The sequence below is a fragment of the Pantherophis guttatus genome, chromosome 4 (assembly GCF_059756535.1).
Source record: "Pantherophis guttatus breed Tessera chromosome 4, ASM5975653v1, whole genome shotgun sequence".
NCBI lineage: Eukaryota > Metazoa > Chordata > Lepidosauria > Squamata > Colubridae > Pantherophis > Pantherophis guttatus.
Genome location: NC_142066.1, coordinates 154,863,962 through 154,883,735, shown reverse-complemented (window position 1 = coordinate 154,883,735; position 19,774 = coordinate 154,863,962). Strand labels below are relative to the sequence as shown.

The window sequence follows — 19,774 nt, the reverse complement described above, 5'->3', positions numbered from 1 at the left end:
TAAATATCATCTTAACAGAAGACAATATTGAATTATGACAGCTTTCCTGGATGTTAGTGGGACATACAAATAGTTCTTGACTTACGACCAAAGGTTTACAATCACTATTGGGATCAGGATTTCAGTCGCTAAGCAGGGCAGTTGTTCAGTGAGTCACACCTGAATTTTCAGTCTTTTCCTGCCATGATTCTTAAGAGAACCACTGCAGTTGTTAAGCGAATCACTGAGTCTATGAAGAACAGTTGCAGGAACTGGGCATGTCTCGTTTAATGAAAAGAAGGACTAGAGGAGACATAATAGCAGTGTTCCAAAATCTCAGGGGCTGCCACAAAGAAGAGGGAGTCCACCTATTCTCCAAAGCACCGGAAGGCCAGAAGAAGGAATAATGGATGGAAACTAATCAAGGAGAGAAGCAACCTAGAACTAAGGAGAAATTCCCTGACCTTTAGAACAATTAACCGGTGGAACAACTTGCCACCAGAAGTTGTAAATGCTCCAACACTGGAGGTTTTTTAAGAAGAGGTTGGATAACCATTTGTCTGAAGTGGTGTAAGGTTTCCTGCCTAAGCAGGGGGTTGGACTAGAAGACCTCCAAGGTCCCTTCCAACTCTGTTATTCTAAATGAGTCCTTATGTGATTCCAGCGTCCCCTTTTGATTTTGTCACAAATGGTAACACACCATCGTAAATACATTCTGGTTGCCAAGCTCCTGAATTTTGATCCTGTGACCTTGGGCATGCTGAAAGGTCGTAACTGCGAGGACTGGTTGCAAGTCACCTTTTTTTTGTCACTTTGAGCAATCGCTAAACAAATGGTTGTAAGTTGAGGACTTTGCGTATGCTTGAAATAAAAAATTAAGGATATTTTTTGCCTGTCATTTTGATCTACTCAAAGGCTACCAGACTTTTTTCCTGAAACCCAAGTTAGATGAGAAATGAAAACCACGATGCCACACGCTAAAGAACTTGCAATCTCGGCCTGATAGGTCATTTACCACATCTTGGATAGGTCAACTGAAATTAATTAAATTCATTAAAAGAACACTGCTGCCCCGAGTTCTTTTGCCATCAATTTCCAACGATCTCTTGTAAATGAGATAACCTTTTGTGCTAAGATTATCTTGATGACTTTCCTCGTCTTAAAATTCAGACTGGTTGACCGAACGGCTATTATGGGAAAAGGCCAGAGACGGGTCAATGGGCATGATGGCCATTGTCAACCATCTCAAGAAGAATCTCTAGACTGGAAGGAAAATTGAATGAAACAAGAAAACCCTAATTCCAGCTGCCAAAGTTTGGAGCAATAGAGAAATATATGAAGAACAACAGAGTTTAGGAAATGTCCCTATACATATAGTCCTTGATTTACGCAAGTTGATTTTGTGACTGTATCCTTCCTTGGGTAGAAAGTTAGCACCTACCCTTCTCCTAGAATTGTGATGGCGAACGTAGTGGCATGCGGAGCCATATTGGTGGGCACGCGAGTGTTGCCGTAGCTCAGCTCCAGCGCGCATGCGCGCACCGGCCAACTGATTTCCAGGCCTTCCGGTCCCACCGGAAGTTGGGAAACTGGCTGTTTCTGGCCTCCTGAAGGCCTCCGGGGAGTTGGGGAAGGCTGTTTTTGCCCTCCCCAGGCTCCTAGAAAACCTCTGGAGCCTGGGGAGGAGGAAAAATGGGCCTACCGTGCCATCGCGTGCCAAAAGCAGGGGGAAGTGTGGGGGGGGGGTCACGTGCGCATGCGCGGAAGGGCGGGGCGCATTGAGTTATGGATGTGGGCACACGTACCCGTGACCCCCCCCACTCCCCCCCGCTTTTGGCATGCGACGGCAAAAAAGTTAGCCATCATGGTCCTAAAAGAATGAAATATTCTAGGAAATATTAAAAATGGAGAATATTTCCCTTAAAAGACAAATAGAAATCTTAAGGGAGACAGAAACTCAGAGCCCAAGCTCCCTACCCCTGGAGGCCTCCCTGGGAGCCTCCTGGGAGCGAAAATGGCCCACGGGGAAGCACTGCACCCGCCCACACCCTTTTTTGGGCCTAGGAGGCCTCCCTGCAGCCTCCTGGAGTGAAAATGATCCGCGGGAGGGGGTGCTGCACCCCCACACCCCGTTTTGGGCCTAGTACACTTCCTTCCAGCCTGCTGGGAGTGAAAACGGGCTACGGGGGGAGAGGGGGCTTGCCGCATCCTCCCGCACCCCATTTTGGGTGTAGTAGGACTCCCTGCACTTACCTGGGAGCCAAAATGGGATGCGTGGGGAGTCCTGGGAGGGGCCAGCCAGCAATTTAACTACCGGTTTGCGCGAACCAGCCTGAACCAGCTGAATCCCATCACTGCCCAACTTCTGTCTTAGAAAGATGTGTTAAGAGACCGAATTCAGAGGCTGCAGCTAATAAGCAAACATGTTGCATTAACAAAGGGATAGAATCAAGATCGTGTGAAGTGTTAATAGTGCATCCAGCTTTATTTACCACAATATAAAAAAGATCTTCTTGGTCACTATATTTTTAAAAAATAGATAGTTGGGACTCCGGAAAGAGTGCAGAGAAGACCAAGAAAGAGGATTAGGGGGCTGGAGGCTAAAACATATGAAGATCGGTTGCAGGAACTGGGTATGTCTTAGTTTAATGAAGAGAAGGACTACGGGAGACATGACAGCAGTGTCCCAATATTTGAGGGGCTGCCACAAAGAAGAGGGAGCCAAGCTATTCTCCAAAGCACTTGAAGGCAGGACAAGAAGCAATGGGTGGAAACTAATCAAGGAGACAAGCAACCTGGAATTAAGGAGAAACTTCCTAACAGTGAGAACAACTAACTGGTGGAACAACTTGCCTCCAGAAGTTATGTCCAACACTGGAGGTTTTTAAGAAGAAATTGGACAACCCTTTGTCTGAAATGGAGTTGGATTTCCTGCCTGTGCAGGGAGTTAGACTAGAAGACTTCCAAGGTCTCGTCCAACTTATTCCAATTGTTTTTCCAGAAAGCAAAATAAACTTTTGTCTAATTAGTACTTATGAATGCAGAGAACAAAAGAATAAGGAAAACCTTTATAGAGGGAACTGCAAGGGGAAAGTGAAAAATTCAAGATGGTAGCAGCAATCTTGTTGATAAAAGACCCCATTTTTATATACATCACACGTTATTGTTATTAGATTAGAGTTTTATCCCATTCTTATTACTTTACAAGTAACTCAAGGCAGTGAACAGGCATAATAATTCTTCCACCTCCTATTTTCCTAACAACACCAATCCTGTAAGGTGGACTGGACTGAGATTGAGGGACTAGCTCAGCCACCCAGCTGAAAGTCACCCAGCTGGCTTTCATGCCTAAAACCTGACTAGAACTCACCTTCTGAGATTTTAAGGTGCATGGACTTCAACTCCCAGAATTCCCCAGCCAGCATGATGGCCAATGAATTCTGGGAGTTGAAGTCCAAGCATGCTGGCTGAGGAATTCTGGGAGTTGAAGTCCAAGCATGCTGGCTGAGGAATTCTGGGAGTTGAGTCCAAGCATGCTGGCTGAGGAATTCTGGGAGTTGAAGTTTATACATCTTAGGTTGAGAAGCACTGCTTCAGAGAAAGTTGGGATGCGTCCTAGAACATACACCCAGATGCAGGGCAGCGGTTAGACATGGTAGACTCCCACATCATGTGACCCCATACAGATCTTGTCTAGGTGGTTTACACACCTAGACCACGATTGCTGATTTGTGATGATGAAAAAGCAATGGTACCTCGAAAAACGTCGGAAGTCATAAAACATTGCCCGAAAATCGCTGCCTGCTAATATACTTGTTAAAGTTGTCTTGTGACCTAAGAAGTCTCTTGTGTCCATACAACATTTTTGACTTCTACTGATTTCCCTCTAAAGGCTTGCGAATTAAACATCTGTGCTCTGTTTTAAAGAGCACAAATCCCTTATGACTCTAAGATCAGAGCATCAATGTCTTTCCTAAAACATATCCAGGCTGAGCAGGTATATTCTTGGTTCCCCCAATGGCTAGTGCCAGGCCATGCTGTGAAAATGTCTTAAGATGTTTTTGCAAGTGTCATCATTAAATTAACCGTAGTTTTTACCTTTACTGGATTCCCAGGACCATCCATGAACTTTAAAAATCTCCCAAGTTCCCTTTTTCAGTGGCATAATAGTTGTAATAATGGACGGAAACTGACCAAGGAGAGATTCAACCTAAAAATGAGGAGGAACTTTCTGGCAGTGAGAACAATCAACCCATGGAACAGAAGTTGCCTTCGGAAGTTGTGGGAGCTTCATCACTAGAAGCTTTCAAGAAGAGACTGGACTGCCATCTGTCAGAAATGGTATAGGGCAGTGATGGCTAACCTTTTTGCCATCGCGTGCCAAAAGTGGGGGGGGACACAGGGGGGTCGCGCGCGCACGTGCCCACACTCATAATTCTATGTGCCCCGCCCCCGCACATGTGCGCACGACCCCCCATGCTCCCCACGCTTTTGGAATGTGATGGCATGATGGATTTTCTAGGAATCTGGGAAGGGCAAAAACAGCCTTCCCCACCGCCCCAGAGGCCTTCCGGAGGCCGGAAACAGCCCATTTGCCGACTTCTGGTGGGACCAGAAGGCCCATTTTTTTTGCTCTCCCCAGGCTCCAGAGCCTTTCTAGGAGCCTGGGGAGAGTGAAAAAATGGGGCTTCTCCACCCCTACCCCCCGAGGCCCTTCGGAAGTACGAAACAGCCTGTTTCCCTACTTCCGGTGGGCCCAGAAGGCCCGAAAATCAGCTGAGCTCACGTGCCCACCAATATGGCTTCGGGTGCCACCTGTGGCACGTGTGCCATAGGTTTGCCATCACAGGTATGGGGTTTCCTGCTTGAACGGGGGGTTGGACTAGATGACCTATAAGGTCCCTTCCAACTCTGTTAATCTATTAAATCTGTAAGTCAAGGACTACCTGTACACACTTTATGAAAAGAGATTCAAACGGCTTGGAAGTCCTAGAAATGATCGACGCTTTTTCACCCAAAGTTTTTTCTTCCAGACTTCAGTAAGGAGTATTTGTAATAAATAAGGGTGGGATTTCTACTACCAGTTCACGCAAGCCAGTCTGAACCGGATGAATACTACCTCTGCCAAAGGTGCCAAAGGTGCTTTTTCCAAGAGGCAACTGGACTTCCTGGTTTTTCTTTGAAGACGTTTCGCTTCTCATCCAAGAAGCTTCTCCAGTTCTCCTAAAGAGCTGGACTAGAGAGCTGAAGAAGCTTCTTGGATGAGAAGCGAAACGTCTTCAAAGAAAAAAAAAACCAGAAAGTCCAGTTGCCTCTTGGAAAAAGCACCTTTGGGACAACCATGACCTGGACGATGGAGAATCTCCGTAGACGATAAGATTATAGGTAGTCCTTGACTTACGACCAGATGTGAGCCCAACATTTCCATTGCTAAGAAAGGCGGTTACGTGAGTTTTGCCTCATTTTAGGACCTTTTGGCCACAGCGGTTCAGCGAATCACTGCAGTTGTTAAATGAATCACATGGTCGTTAAATGAATCCCACTGATTTTGTGCTTGCTGGGAAGGTCACAAATGGAAGTCACATGACTCAGAATATTGCAACCAACCCTCATGCATATATATATATTGGTTGCCAAGCACCTGAATTTTGTTCTAAATCCTAAGTGACTTTTTTTCAGTCCTGTTATAATGTCAGCCGTTAAATGAAGGGACGTAAGTCGAGGGGCTATTTGTACCAGCTGAAACCAAGCCCGCCAGAACCACCTGGTCTGTTTTTACCTGCAGGCAAGAAACAAAATCTGTTTTCATAGGTCCCAACACAACATGCTCCAACGTAAGCAAGGTGACCGAGGAGCCGGGGAAGAACTGGCTGCACAATTGATCCCCAAATTTTTGTTGCTAAGTGAGACAGTTGTTAAGTGAACTTTGCCCCATTTTCAACTTTTCTTGCCACAGTTGTTAAGTGAATCACCTGGTTGTTAAGTGAATTTGGCTGCCAGAAGGTCACAAAATCATGTGACCCCGGGATGCTACAACGGTCATAAATACGAGTCATTATCCAAGCGGCTGAATTTTGACCACGTGACTACGAGGACGCTGCACCGGTCGTAAATGTGAAAAAATGGTCATAACATAAGTCGCCTTTTTCAGTGAGGTTGTAACTTTGAACGGTCACTAAATGGGCTGTTGCACGTCGAGGACTACCCGTAAAGCAACAGCCAAGCGGAGAGATAGAATCGAGCTCATCTTAAATTGTGAAAAACCGTCGTTAAGTTCGCCTTTTTCTGTCCGACTTTGAATGGTCACTAAACGAACTGCTGAAAGTCGAGGACTATGTGCGTCTCATCTTGTTTTTCTAGGGAGGTTTTTATCTTCACTGCCTCCCCCCACCTCCTCCTTCCCCTACCCCCAATATCACAACCTGCTCCAAGGTAATAAATTTGCAAGAAAGCAGCACCAGAGTTTGAATTAGAAGGCTCAATATTTTCCTGACAAATGGGTGAAGGTCATCGAACAGGAGATGGGAAGAAGATGCCTGATAAAGAGGCAATTTGGCCGCAAACCGCCAGTGCCGGACCGTCTCATTTTCCCCTTCGTAGTCACACAGACTTTTCATCTCAGCACTTAAGAAAGATGAAGTGTTTACGATGTAAGGAGCTCTTAGGAACAAACGGGGAGAAAATGAAAAATGGTCATAAGCCATTTGCCAAACGGAGGTCCCTTCAATAAAAGAAGTGGCATGTTTATATATATATCTATATATCTATATATCTATATATCTATATATCTATATATCTATATATCTATATCTATATCTATATATATCTATATATACATATATATATATATATATATATATATATATATATATATATATGTATGTATGTATGTATGTATGTATATATATATATATATATATATATGTTTTCTCAGGTTTTCGCGGGTGTTTGTATGTAGGTCTTTGGTTATTCGGGTCTTCTCCCACGTAAAATTGGAAGTGTCTTGGCGACGTTTCGACGAAGTCTCATTCGTCATCTTCAGGCTGGTGTTCTCGGCTTCGTGCTTCCAGGAGCAAGGAAGAGACAGCTGCGATCTCACATTGCTCCTGGAAGCACGAAGCCGAGAACACCAGCCTGAAGATGACGAATGAGACTTCGTCGAAACGTCGCCAAGACACTTCCAATTTTACGTGGGAGAAGACCCGAATAACCAAAGACCTACATATATATATATATATATATATATATATATATATATATATATATACATACATACATACATACATACATACATACATACATACATACATATATATACTTCTCAAGAGGATGATGACCTCTTGAAATTTCCTAAGTGAGCTGCGGGTGTGGGATCGAGCAAAGAAATATTAGTTGTGGGTGCTGCAACAAGTTGTGGGTGCTTGAGGTACTCAAGAAGAGCCTGGACAATCATTTATCATTGAACAGTTAAAACCTAGAACCGTAATAGTGAACGTAGGGCATGCGGGATGGCGCCTGTTCCTCTTCCAGGTTTCTGGCGTGCATGCGACAATCACTGTCCTTTGTGCCAGGGGTGAAATCTACTTACCTTCATTACCGGTTTGGAAGCGCACGCACCGCAAAACACATTACTTCCTGGTTACAACCAGGAAGTAATGACAGTCAGCTGGGTGGGCGGAGCTATGCTCCGCCGTCGCTACTGGATCGCTGAACCACCGGCCAAGATCGCTACCGGATCGTCCGATCCGGGAGCATTTCACCCCTGCTTTCTGTGTGCGGCAGTGGCGGGAACCGGAAAAGCTGGTCTCCCATTTTTTGGCGTAAGCATGTGCGCTAGCCAGCGGATTGGCACGTGTGCATGCGTGGCAGTAACCGGAAGACTTGCTGGCTGGCGCATATGCGTACACCGCAAACCAGAAGTATATTTTCTGGCGAGCAGATGGCCCCTGGGCAACTCCTCTTCCTGATCGCGGCCCAGATGAGAGTGAAGTGTTCCCTTTTTGGCACTTGGTGCCGCACAGGTGCACGCTCGCTTTTTGGCACTCAATGCCGAAAAGGTTCACCATCACTGCCGTAGAAGGACTTGATGGCGAACCTATGGCATGGGTGCCACGGGTGGCACATGGAGCCATATCTGTGGGCATGCAAATGTTGCCGTAGCTCAGCTCCAGCACACATTTGTGCGCCGGCCAGCTGATTTTTCAGCCTTCTGGTCCCACCGGAAGTTGGAAAATGAGCTGTTTCCAGCCTCCAGAGGGCCTCCAGGAGGTGGGTAAGGCTGTTTTCACCCTCCCCAGACTCCTAGAAAGCATCTAGAGCCTGGGGAGGGTGAAAAAAGGGCCTACCATGCCCATTGTGCCATTGTGTGCTAAAAGTGGGGGCCTTGGGGGGGTCACACGCGCATGTGTCAGAACATGTATATGTGAGGTAAACGTCATGGAGGACATGGCGCATATAATATTCGAATGTAGGCTGTATGAGAAAGTAAGAAAACAATATCTGTCCCCAATTATAAATAAATTTCCCCACTGGAATATAAGGCATAAATTAGCATTTCTGTTGAAGGCTGACTCTCCTCCCCTGGTAAGGGCTATCACTCGCTATCTTAAAAGGATGACAGCAATACGAGCCAGTTATATCGAAAAGAATTTCATTGATTGTAAGAAAGATGAGCTGAGTTAGAGAGGAGCTATCTTATTTGGGTTATCTAGTCTTGGCAATTTAGCTATTGAAATCTGATATTGTAAAATTTTAATGTCATATATCATATATTTTTAGATTGTTATTTCTGTAACTGTTTTGCCTTTTTCCCTTTTTCTTTTCTGTTTTGTTTGAAAAGGCCTTCGGGCTATTCAATAAACAAATACATACACGCGCATGTGTGGGAGCAGGGTTCATTGAATTATGAGTGTGGGCACGCACATGGGTGACCTCCCCGCACTCTTCCTGCTTTTTGCACGCACGGCAAAAAGGTTAGCCATCACTGGTATAGGATCTCCTGTTTAACGGGGAGGGTTGGAGTCGAAGACCTCCGAGGTTTCTTCCAGCTCGGCAATTCTGTTATTCTTTTATTTATTGATCTGTATTCTGACTTTATTATTTTAACAAGTAATTCAAGAAGGGGAACATATCCAACGTATCTTCCTCCTTCTGTTTTCCACACAACAACAACAACTCTGTGAAGTGGGCTGAGCTTGAGAAAGCGACTGACCCAAGGTTACCCATGTCTACGGTGGGACTAGAACTCATGGTTTATTATTATTGAATTTCTATTATTATTGAATTTGCTGGTGATTGGCTTAAAATTACCAGCTGGCTTTCATGCCTAATGCAGGACTAGAAGTGATTGGTCCAAAGTGATCTAATTCACCAGGAAACAGGGAATTCTAGTCACATCTTAGGCAAAAAAAAAAAAAAAAAAAGTCAACTGGGTGACTTTTTTGGCCCATCCACCAGCAAATGGTGAATTCAGTCCTGCCTTAGACATGACAATACAGAAAACAGAATAATAGAGTTGGGAGGGAGCTTGGAAGTCGTTAGTCCAATCCCCTGCTTAAGCAGCAGTTCCTATACTCGTCATGGCGAACCTAAGGCACGCGTGCTGGAAATGACATACAGAGCCATCTCTTGTGGCACGCAAGCCGTCGCCCGTTGCTCTTCCGGGTTCCGGAAGTTCCATCGCTTCCAGGTTCCGTTGCCTGTTGCTCTTCCGTGCCAGATGCCTGGTCTTCACGCACACGGGAGCGCCAGAAACCGAAAAAGTAGCCACCCAGTGCATATATGCGCACCAGGAAGATGATCTTCTGGTTTCTGGCATGCGCCTGGCCACCTGGTCTTCTGGTTTTTAGTGTTCATGCGCAGGCGAAGACCATCTGGCCAGTGCACATACGCGCACCGGAAACTGGTAAATCATCTTCCTGTTGGGCGCATATGCGTGCATGAAGACTAGGTGGCTGGCGCACCAGTACGGTTGCCAGGTCTGCTTCCAAAAAATAGCGGAATAGCGGGCAGGAGGGGGTTAAGAAGTAAAATTTTTTTAAAAAATTACAATTAAATTATATATTTTCTCACAAACATTTTAACACGTATTAAAATAATCACTTCAAAACTTTACTTAAAATTCAAAACATCAAATATATTATAATAATATGTAAAGTATTAAATTACATTTTACTTTGCTGTCGTGTGTATTTTTTATTTGACTGCGCAGCTTTGATCAAATTCTTTGTGTTTAAGGAATAATTCTTTAATTTCAGTACAACGTTGAGAAATATTAAAAAATATACAAAGTTCACTTCGAACCGATGGTACAAGCAGTCGGTTACGTTCGTCAGTCCACAAATTTCCCATGACGCTGAAAATTCGTTCAACGTTTGCATTTGATCTCATCATTCATTTTTCAGTGAACATAACGTGAAAAAAGCGGACTGTCCGCTCAAATAGTGGACACCTGGCAACCCTACGCACCAGGTCCTTCGCTGTTTCCAGGGTGGCCCCATAGGCCAGATCTAAGCACCCCATGGGCCAGATCCAGCCTCCAGGCCTTGAGTTTGGAGAATAGTTTGATCCTCCTCTTCTTTGTGGAAGCCCTAGTATTGGAAGGCTGATATCATGTCTCTCCTGGTCCTTCTCTTCGTAGACTAGACATACTCGATGTCAGCGCCTCAGCGCTGGCATAGAGAGGAGAGAGATAAGCTCTGAACTTTTGCCTGCTAAATCCCTTTGAAGCTGGGTTGTCGTGGAAATGAGGAAGGGGGAGACATTCCTGGGAAATGACGAGACAAGAAGTCTGGAGAATGACTTGGAAGATAGCCAATGAGAAGCAGAGAGTTGGGGATCGGAAAGGGAGGGATTGGGGGGCAAAAGGTCAGTCTTGTCCGCATCGAGTCATGATCCAGTTGCTGTGCTCGAATAAAGAAAAGATTTCCTTAAAGATTGGCAGTTTGGAAATTCATTTATTTTGAGATAGCATCGAAGTCTGATACTCAAATCATGCAACCGTTCTTTTAGCCTCCAGACCCCTAATCATCTTTTCTGCACTTTTTCCAGAGTCTCAACAATCTTTTCTTTTTTTTTAAATATAGTGACCAAGAAGATCCCTTTGTTTTGATAACCAAAACTAATGAACCTGCTGCCAGCCAGAGCATTCATACCTGTTTCCAGATGGAATGGACCGATGGATTCAAATTGAGCATCAAAGATTGATTTGCAACGTATGTCGCTGTCAGAATATCGGGAGAAAGAATAAAGTTAAAAGCCTAAGTATATTCTAAAAGTGCACTGAAAAAGACTACCAGGGAATTGAATGAAATAAAGGAAGAAAATTACCTTTGGGTGGGCAAGATGTTATTTAACGAGCAACCTGGTTATGTAAAGCTAAAAGTTCAGTCTTATTGTCATGCAAGGGGAATCTAGAAGCAGATGAATCGAAAAAAAATTCATGATGCCCATAAAAATACATGATCATCAGTACCAAGGTCTGGGGATCTTAATGGCTGCTAACACAGTTCGGTGCTGGCCAATTACCAGGAGATTGTGAGTTCTAATCCTACGTATTCATGAAAGCCAGCTGGGTGACTTTGGGCCAATCACAAGGAGACATTCCTGCTTTAGGTATGAAAGCACCTGGTGATTTTAAGTCCCACCCTCTCTCTCCCTACCCCCTCTTCATATCTCTCCCTCCCTCCCTCTCTCTTTCTCCCTCCCTCCACCCCTCTCAACCTCCCTCTCTCTCCCCCTCCCTCTCCCTCCTTTCCTCTGTCCCTCTCCCTCCCTCCCTCCCTCCCTTACTCATTCACTCACTCACTCTCTCCCTCCGCCCCTTCTCTCTCCCTCTCTCCCCCACCTGCTCCCTCTCCCTTCCTCTCTCTCCCTTCCTCTCCCTCCCTCCCTCCCTCTCTCTTCCTCCCCCACCCCTCCCTCCCATTCCCTCCCTCCTTCCCTTCGTCCCTCTCCATCCCTCCCTCTTCCTCCCTCTCTCTCTGACAAATAGGTAGAAAGTATTGTGCATGTTCCTTCAGTTTTATTACTTTATAAATAATAAAGGTAAGATAAACATCTAACAAAACTGAAAGAACCCAAGAGCAGTGCAAGCTGAAACTCTTACAGATCCTTAAAAAAAATAAAATAATAATAAGTGGGAAGAAAGGAACAGGAAGCAGAACAAAATGTTATAATCTCATACAGAAGCAAGAAAATCGACTCGTAGTTGTCAGAAAGGAGGCAGGGAGCCCGGCGTAAATTGGGAAAATTTAAACAGTGTGAAAGAAAGAAATATCATGCAAAATCCTAGAGCTACAGTATGATAAACTCACCAGGAGCAGGTCTCCTGGAGGCTGAATAGGTTGTCTCTTTTTTAAAAGTGGGGTGGGGGTGGGGGGCAGGAGTGGGTTCTACTTACCTTTACTCCCAGTTCACAACGGGGCCGAACGCGCACACATGCATGTGCTCTTCTGTACATGCGCAGAAGCGTTTTGATGTCATCGGGGTTAGTAACTCGATTAACAATCGAGTTACTAACTTAACAACTGCAGTGATTCACTTAACAATTGTGGCAAGGAAGGTTGCAAAAAAGCAGCAAAATCCACTTAATACCGTATTTTTCGGAGTATAAGATGCTCCGGACTATAAAACGCACCAACCTTTTTTTGGTGAGGAGAACAAGGAAAAGAAATCTGCCTCTGCCTCCCAGCAATTTTGCCATGTTGCATCAAACAGCAAACAGCCTGCTTTACTTTCATTTTTGTTTTCAGCATAGCTTGATTAGCACAAGAAAAAAAAATCTGCTCCCAGCAATTTATCTCCTTGCAGCAAGCAGCAGAGCCCAGTGCAAAACAGCTGAGAGTAGGAAGTCGATCCAACAGACAATCAACTTGTGCTAATTAGACTGTGCTGAAGCTGCAATGGGCTGTTTCTTCTTGCTGCAAGGAGGTAAATTGCTGGGGGGCAGAGGCCAAAGGGTGGGGGCCATGAGTGGGCAGGGCTACATTTGTATAAGACGCAGCCAAATTTTCACCCCCTTTTAGGGGGGAAAAAGGTGCATTTTATACTCCCAAAAATATGGTAACTATCTAACTTAACTGTTAAGGATATTGTTGTTGTGTTACCAACCAGCAGAGTGTAGAGCACAGAGAAATGTTGCTGAAGGCAATGAATAAGAGATGTGCAAACTGGTTTATCAAAAGTTTACTTTATAGTGAAAAAACAATCTCTTTTAAATAGTCTTTTAAATCAATCCAAGTCTTTGCCAGTTAAATCAGTCCAGTGATACAAAAAGCTTCTTACCAAACAAGCAGTAGTTGGTTAGAATAACAAACTCTGGTTCACAAACCACAATGGTAGCAGATCCATCCAACGATGATAGCACAATGATAGCAACTCCACACACTATGGTAGCATATCATCAACTGAATACGTTACAGTACCTTTCTTAAATACGTTTACAACTAGTGATTATCTAATTACAGCATGACTCAGCATTGCAATGAATCAACAGTAGAACTTTAAAGTCACACAATACATGTCCATGTTAAAGTCACAGAACACATATATTGCTTGGACAACTTGTTAGGTTCAAACCATATCCCAACAGAAATTATTTTTTTGAATAATATTTAAAAATATCAGAGGGCTTGTGGCAAACACTGAGAACTTTAGACAGAAGTTGCTTTCCTTCTGGCGTTTCTTTAGATAGAGGCCACCTGGTCATTCCAGGAAGTGCGAGAACAGGGGAAGATCAATTTTGCAATATTTTCATAACAATTGTGTGCTTTCTCGCACGTTGGTGAAGCTGCCCCTCCTTTACTGGAGCCCAGCACTACCTTACCTGGGGGCTCTGTTCAAAACAAGTCCATGCTGCTTTAAGCAAGGCAGGTTTGAAAAGCTGAACAAAGCACAGAGGGACCCCTTAACTGCATTGTTCAAAAGAGTAAGTATGCTGAATTCCTCCCTCGCTCCCTTCCTTCTGTAGAAATTTAGCACCCACCCCTCTCCTAGAAAAATGAAATATCTTGAGAAATATTAAAAAGGCAGAATATTATATTTCCCTAAAGGAGAAACATGCTCCCACCTTTCTTAATAGCCCCAGAAAGACTGAGCCAGCCTATCTACAAGACAAAAGGCCTTCAGCTCCAGGGTGATAGGAATAGCCTTCTCTCAAGATCCAAACTGGGACAAAGCCATTAAGACACAACAGGAATTGCCCTTTCAGAACACAAGCCTCTTCATTACATCATCACCCAGCAAGATTCAACCAAGTCTGGGACACAGACAACCTCAGCTATGACCCCTGCATAGCCCCATGGGAGTCTGGCAGCACCCAGTAGAATATATGCTCTTGCCACAGGAACAGGAAGCTCAAGTTCAAAGCCCAGAGAGGGTATAAATCACCCTCACTCTCCACTCCATGTGGTCAGCTACCCAGGACCTCAAACCCATGTGGTCCTGTTCATCAATAAACCAATCAGCTTCCATGTTTCCAGTATCTTTCTCTCCACTTGGAACTGAACCCAGAGGGATATTTCTTCCAATACTTCTTCCCTCCCTCCCTCCCTCCTCCCTTCCTTTCTTCCTCCCTCCCTCCCTCCCTTCCCCCTCCCTCCCTCCCTCAGAAAACAAAATAACAGAGTTGGAAGGGACCTTGGAGGTCTTCTAGTCCAACCCCCTGCTTAGGCAGGAAACCCTACATCACTTCAGACAAATGGTTATCCAACATCTTCTTAAAAACTTCCAGTGTTGGAGCATTCACAGCTTCTGGAGGCCAGTTGTTCCACTGATTAATTGTTCTCACTGTCAGGAAATTTCTCCTTAGTTCTAAAATGCTTCTCTCCTTGATTAGTTTCCACCCTTTGTTTCTTGTTCTACCCTCAGGTGCTTTGGAGAACAGCTTGACTCCCTCTTCTTTGTGGAAGCCCCTGAGATACTGGAAGACTGCTATCATGTCTCCCCTGGTCCTTCTTTTCATCAAACTAGACATACCCAGTTCCTGCAACCGTTCTTCATACGTTTTAGCCTCCAGTCCCCTAATCCTCTTTCTTGCTCTCCTCTGCAGTCTTTCTAGAGTCTCCACATCTTTTTTACATCGTGGCGACCAAAACTGGATGCCGTATTCCAAGTGTGGCCTTCCCAAGGCCTTATAAAGTGGTATTAACACTTCACGTGATCTTGATTCTGTGCCTCTGTTTCTGCAGCCCAGAACTGGGTTGGTTTTTTGGCAGCTGCTGCACATGGCTGGCTTATCTTTTTGTTTTTGTTTTTAAAAAGTTTTTTATTTTTATTTTCAAATAAACGGTACATCGTTATCCAATCAGTATGTCATCTGAGTACAGAATTTTGTGTCATCATATTCAACATTTACCACCATTATCTTGATACAAATCACATCTTTGCTTTTACATTTTAATTTAATTTATTATATGTTTGTCAGGTTTCGATGTCATCTCAAATAAATTGCATTTCCAAACAAATAGTCTTTGATGAAATCTTTCATTTATTAAGCACGACAATCTGTCCCCGATTATGTCGTAGCCAACACTGACTTCCTGACCCCAAACCTTCCCTTTCCGTTCCCCAATTCTCTGCATCTCATTGGCCATCTTCCAAATCACTTTCCCCATATCTACTACTTCAGCTCCCAGGAATGTCCCCCCTCCCATCCTATCTCCTAGGGGATATTATCTTCAGGGAAAATAAGTAGGTGAAAAGTCAAGCGTCCTCTTGCCAGCTGCCCCCTCTTCTCCTCCTTATGTCAGCACTGGAACGAATGTAGTTTGAAGTGCTGACAATGTTCTTTCCAAATTTCTTAAACTTTATTCTACATATTGTCTATATTCTATCTCTATCCATTGGTAAAATTGCCCTCATATATTGTAATACTGCTGGCTCATATCTAAATGGTTGTCCACTAGGACTCCAAGATCTGTCTCACAATTACTACTATTGAGCAAGGTACCACATATACTGTACCTGTGCATTTTGTTTTTTCTTGCCTAAATGTAGAACCGTGCTTTTTTCACCATTGAATTTTCATTTTGTTAGATAGGGCCCAATGTTCAAGTCTGTCAAGATCCTTCTGTGTCTTGAGCCTATCTTCTGGATAGGTTGGCTATGCCTTCTTGCTTGGTGTCATCTGCAAATTTGATGAGTTCCCCATCTACCCCCTCGTCCAAGTCATTGATGAAGAAGATGTTGAAGAGCACTCCTTCCTTCCTTCCTTTTTCAAGAGGCAACTGGACATTCTGGTTTTTCTCTGAAGAAGTTTTGCTTCTCATATCCAAGAAGCTTCTTCTGTTCTGGCTGGATGGTGGAGAATTCAGGCAGAGCTGAAGAAGCTCCTTGGATGAAAAGCGAAACTTCTTGAAAGAAAAACCAAGAAAGTCCACTTGCCTCTTGAAAAAGCACCTTTGAGACAGCCATGACTTGGATGGCTGAGAATCTCCATAAATACTTTCTTTTCTTTTCTTTTTATAAAGTTTTTATTTCTATTTTTCATAAACATGTACAGTCATTTCCATCATTTTTCATTCATCTTTTCTTTTAACTTTCATTTTTCATTTTTACTTTTTCGGGGCTGCTCTTTTACCCTTTACCTTTACTCCAACCTTTCTTCTTCTCCTCCCCTTGTCTTCCTTCCTCTCTCTCCTCCTCCTTCCTTCATTCTTCCTCTCCTTCTCTTTCCTACTTCCCCTTCTCTTCCCCCACTCCTCTCTTCTTCCCCCCTTCTAACCTTCTCCTCTACTCCTCTTTCCCCTCCCTCTTCTTCCTCTCCTTTTCCCTTTCTTCTCTCTCCTCTCCTCTCTTAAATAATAAAAATAAATAATAATTGAATAAGAAAATGAAATGAGAATAAAGATAATTAGGAAATCGGGGCGGCTCGAATGCCACTTTAGATTGAACTGAAAAGGGAAACAACAGGAGAGAGGGGAAGGAGTAAAGAGAGAGGAAGGGCATAAATACTTTCTTGCAGACATTTAATTACCATACTAGGTAACATCATCAGCGCAAAGCGAGTGCTGGATCAGTGCAAGACGATTGCAACCATATAACTGAAGCACTCATTTGTTGGCCTAGAACAGGAATGAGGTTTCAGGGAAATCTCTTTGAAACTACCTTCTCGGGGATTTCTTTTAACCAATTTTTGGCCCCCAGAACATCCCTGATGCCACAGCAGGCGTGGTAACAAAACCGTTCGTAGAGAAATGGATTTTACACATTTTTCCCCCCTGGTGGAAATTCATCCCACATTTTATGGAGATGCTCCTTCCCTCCAGAAGCTCTGGAATCTCAGCCTGTCTGTCAGAATTCAGCCAAGCATGGTTAGCAACACAACCATTGCGTCTAGTGACTTCTTGTAGGCCAAATGATAACAGCTTCTTGTGAGATTTCTTTGCCAGTTCCCTTCTCTGGAGTTTTGTTACCTAATCAGTGGCGTTTCCAAAATATCTCTATGTGTTGTGGAGATGTGTAGACATCTCATTTCTGCTTTGTTCTGTTTTATTCCCCCAACTTTACGCTACAGGACAAAGGGTGCTTTGACTTTTTTTTTATTTTTATTTTTATTTGATTTATATGCCGCCCTTCTCCGGAGACTCAGGGCGTCTTACAATGCGTTAAGCAATAGCCTTCATTCTTTTGTATATTTATACAAAGTCATCTTATTGCCCCCACAAACTGGGTCCCCATTTTACCTACCTTAGAAAGGATGGAAGGCTGAGTCAACCTTGAGCCTGGTGAGATTCGAACCTGCAGAAATTGCAGACAGCTGTGTTAATTACAGGGTGCATTAAACCACTGTACTACCAAGGCTCTGGCTAAACAGGTAATTCTCGGCTTCATTTAGTCCATTTAACGACCATACATCAAAGACAAAACGGCACTGAAAAAAAGTGAGTTATGACTGTTTTTCACACTTACGACCAGCATCTCCCTGGTCACGTGATCAAAGATTGGCAACTGACTCGTATTTATGACGGTTGCAGCATCCTGGGGGGGGGGTGTCACGTGACCCCCTTTTGCGAGCTTCTGACTAGCAAAGTCGATGTGGAAGCCAGATTCGCTTAAAAACTGTTGGCAAGGAAGGTCATAAAATGGGACAAAATTCACTGAACAAATGTCTTCCTTAGCAACAGAAACTTTGGCTCCATTGTGGTCGCAAGTCAAAAACTACCTGTATTTTAATTGGGCAAAAGTTACAAGGGCTGGAACTGCAAGTAAATTGAGCTTTTTATTTTAATTGTTTTGCCAATTAAAATAAATAAGTCCCTTTTTTTTTTCCAGGGCTGTTGTAACTCTGAATGGTCACCAGATCGAACTGCTGTAAGTTGAGGACTACATGTGTTTATCATCGTTGTTGCGATCAAGGAATAACCCAGAACAAAGAACAAGAAAAAAATTGTCCTATTTGTTTGGAAACCAAATTCACAGCAAGGAACCTGGGAATTATCTGAGCAATATTGCAAGATATAACAGGTGTTTGGCAAGGTGGAGGTATGTGATTATCAATTTTCGTTGTTGTTGTAAATTCACAGTTAATGTAGTGGAAACATTTTGTTCCTGTAGATTTTGTAGATGTGCCACTAACTATTTTACTAACAGTCGTGGTATATTTTCCTCAAGGCCACCATCTTCTAAGTTTCTTTCTCAGCTCTTGCATTAATTCTACTACAGGTAGTTTTCTCAAGTTATGACCACAATTGAGACCAGCATTTCTGTTGCTAACCGAGGTGGTTGTTGTAAAGGGAATCAACCACAATTTTATGACTTTTCTTGCCTTAGATAAGAAAGCTGGCTGGGTGACTTTGGGCCAATCACCAGGAGATAGTGATGTGGTGGGACTAGAACTCACCGTCTCCTGGTGATTGGCTCAAAGTCACCCAGCTGGCTTTCACGCCTAAGGCAGGACTAGAACTCACTGTCTCCTGGTGATTGGGCCAAAGTTACCCAGTTGGCTTTCATGCCTAAGGCGGGACTAGAACTCACCGTCTCCTGGTGATTGGCCCAAAGTTACCCAGCTGGCTTTCATGCCTAAGGCGGGACTAGAACTCACCGTCTCCTGGTGATTGGCCCAAAGTCACCCAGCTGGCTTTCATGCCTAAGGCAGGACTAGAACTCACCTTCTCCTGGTGATTGGGCCAAAGTTACCCAGCTGGCTTTCATGCCTAAGGCAGGACTAGAACTCACCGTCTCCTGGTTATTGGCCCAAAGTCATTCAGCTGGCTTTCATGCCTAAGGTGGGACTAGAACTCACCGTCTCCTGGTTATTGGCCCAAAGTCACTCAGCTGGCTTTCACGCCTAAGGCGGGACTAGAACTCACCATCTCCTGGTGATTGGCCCAAAGTCACTCAGCTGGCTTTCACGCCTAAGGCGGGACTAGAACTCACCATCTCCTGGTGATTGGCCCAAAGTCACTCAGCTGGCTTTCATGCCTAAGGCAGGACTAGAACTCACCGTCTCCTGGTGATTGGCTGAATGTCACCCAGTTGTTAAGTGAATCACTACAGTTTTTAACATAGTGACATGGTTGTTAAGCGAATCTGGCCACCCCATTAGCTTCGCTGGTCAGAAGGTCATCAAAAGGTGATTGGCCCCAGGACACAGGAACCGTCATAAGTATGAGTCAGTTGCCAAGCGTCCGAATTTTGATCACGTGGCCATGGGGATGCTGCAATGGTTGTAAGTGTGAAAAAAAAGTCATCAGTCACTTTTTTCCAGTGCCGTAGTGACTTCAAACAGTCACTAAATGAAGTCAGGGACTACCTGTATAGGTTTCAGCTCCCTGCATAGGTATGTTCTCCACAT

General features: G+C 44.1%; 1 long non-coding RNA gene across 1 annotated transcript in view; it reads left to right on the top strand.

Annotated features, from left to right (window-relative positions):
* The first annotated feature begins 11,072 nt into the window (after window positions 1-11,072).
* LOC132709462 (uncharacterized) overlaps window positions 11,073-19,774 on the top strand; it is a 50,005-nt gene continuing 41,303 nt past the window's right edge. Inside the window, exons 1-2 of the long non-coding RNA XR_009620503.2 lie at window positions 11,073-11,192; window positions 18,253-18,462. This is a non-coding gene — a long non-coding RNA (uncharacterized LOC132709462). The remainder of the gene's footprint in view (window positions 11,193-18,252; window positions 18,463-19,774) is intronic.